Below are 2,628 nucleotides of genomic sequence, written 5' to 3'. Positions count from 1 at the left end.
CACTCTAGGAGCTCAGCCTGAAAGAGAAACCAAGTTAATTTACCATGACTTGTTCTTGATGGGGCCATGTTGGCTGTTTGTAATCACTGCTTCCTTTTCTACACATTCACTAACCACCCCTCTAATAGCACATTCTAGAACTGGCACCTAGTGACCAGGCAAGCTATTTAGCAACCCCTCCCAAAGCCTCAGTCCCTTTGCCACCTCTGGTCTGGAGCCAGGTCTAATCTACCATCAGCTCAGAAGGGGAGGAATGGGTGCTGGGGTCAGGCTTGGATGGGGCCAGAGAGGAGGCATAGTCAAGAAGAGCATCAGATTGTGTCCTCTCCCTACTTCCCTCCTGAAACATCTACCATGTAGAGGAGAGGCAACGTGATATAATGGAAAGGGCTCTGGATTTGGGGTCAGGAAATCTCACCTCAGACATTTACTAGCCCTGTGACCTGGGCAAGACCAAAAATAAAATCCCCTGGGCTTCAGCTTCCTTGCTTACAACATAAGGGGTTGAATTTTAATTTGGATTGCATTGGTTTAACCCCTATTTGAATTGGACTGGATTAGATTATATTGAATAGTATTGGGATTGGAGTGGAGTGGGATTGCACTGAGCCTGCTTTCTCGCCCTTAAACATCCCTCTGTCCCTGTGGCCCCCTTCTCTCATTGGTCAGTTCCTCCTGGGGCCTGCACTTTGGGGAGAGACCCAAGCTGGCCATCCTTCATCCTCCTTCCCAGCTCTGTTTCTAGCTCTCCAGACTTCACCAACACAACCTCCCATAATAGTAGGGTAGCTTCTCCACCTCCTATTACTCAGCTCCCATTTTATGTATTGCATTCTCCTGCTGGGAAGCTAGGTACACAGTGGCCTGGAATCGGGGAGATTCATCTTAATAAGTTCAAATCCTGCCTCAGACACTTATTAGCTGGGTGACCCTGGGCAAGTCATTTAACCCTGTTTGCCTCAGCTCCTCATCTGTAAAAATAAGCTAAAGAGGGGGCGGCTAGGTGGCACAGTGGATAAAGCACCAGCCCTGGATTCAGGAGTTCCTGAGTTCAAATCCAGCCTCAGACACTTGACACTTACTGGCTGTGTGACCCTGCGCAAGTCACTTAACCCCCGTTGCCCCGCAAAAAAAAAAAGAAAGAAAGAAAGAAAGAAAGAAAATTAGCTAAAGAAAGAAATGGCAAACCACTCCAGCATCTTTGCTAAGAAAACCCCAAGTGGGTCAAAAAGAGTTGGAAATGACTGTACAACAATAGATTGTACTCTTAGAATGTAAACTCCTTGAGGACAAGAACTGTCTTGCTTTTTGTTTTTCTTTGTAGCTCCAAAGTGTAAGAGGCTAAAATTCTAGCTAGTCTGTCTAAAATATCTAATGAGTGGTCGTCAATAAATTATAAGCTTTAGCAAGAGTTAGACTTTAAGCATTTATTAAGGAGAATAAGAATTTAGTGAAGAGAAAGGCCTAGATTCATCTATCTATTAAAGGGAGAGCACATTTCTAGCTCCCCTCTCCACCAGAGTCCTGACCAAAAAAAAAAAAGCAAGAGTACCAGCCTCACCCCTTCTTCCTCCCACCAGCAAACATCACTTCCTGTTGCCAAAGAAAAGTCACATGTCTTGCCCTCAGGCGCCTTCTCCTCATGGTGGAGCTTTTCTACAGTAAGTCTCCAGCAGGTGGCGTCATTCCATTTGTTACAAAAGTCTGTCAATGTCTGGACTGCAGTAAGCCTTAATAAATGTGTGTTGCCTGCATTTGGGTTTCAATTAGATTTGGTTTGAATTTGAATTGAATCCAACAGAATTAAATTGGAATAAACTGTATTAAATTTGGACTGGAAGCTTCCCCATGTTCCACAAGGGTGATCTTCACACCCTCCATCTGGTGTCCTGAGGCTCCTCTCTCATCCTGTCCCTTAAGTTCCCTGGGCCTTGGCTTCTTCACCTATAGAAAATGAGGTTAGGGCAGCTAGGTGGTGCTGCAGTGGATAAAGCACCGGCCCTGGAGTCAGGAGGACCTGAGTTCAAATCCAGCCTCAGACACTTGACACTTGCTAGCTGTGTGACCCTGGGCAAGTCACTTAATCCTCATTGCCCTGCTGGGGGAAAAAAAAATGAGGTTAACCTGGAATCCATCCCAGCTCCCCACCTGTGCCCCTCCTCTGAGGCACCAGGTACAAAAATGCCTCCTCCTGGTCCTTCTGCTCCTTGCAGAGCTCTATCTGCCCCTGAGGGATGGAGAATGAAAGAGGAAAATGTGTCCCCCCAGAATAGCACAGTCGGTCAGTGTAAGAGGCAGCTCTGAGTCTCTCCCAAGGCTTAGCATGAAAACCCCTTCCCCTCCCTACTCAATTGCTCTGTAATTGTTCCAGAAAATTTTGCTCCAAAGCACTTCATGTGGGTGTTTATTTGGTCCTTAGGGAAGATGCTGAGGGGACCACACGGCCAGAGGGGAGGGGCCAGAGAGGATGGACACAGGAAACCTCAGCTGGCCCATGTGATCAGGTGGGGAAACAAGTGTCCCTGGGAAGAAGGAGCCAAGAGGAAGCTCAGGGCTTATCAGAGTAGGTCTTGGTCAGGACTTGTGGATGAAGCACAAGTTGGGGAAATCACCCTGACTCTGGACAAG

The sequence above is a fragment of the Dromiciops gliroides genome, chromosome 3, assembly GCF_019393635.1.
Source record: "Dromiciops gliroides isolate mDroGli1 chromosome 3, mDroGli1.pri, whole genome shotgun sequence".
NCBI classification, from domain to species: domain Eukaryota; kingdom Metazoa; phylum Chordata; class Mammalia; order Microbiotheria; family Microbiotheriidae; genus Dromiciops; species Dromiciops gliroides.
The sequence above is the reverse complement of the archived record's forward strand: the minus strand, read 5'-3'. Positions refer to the sequence as shown.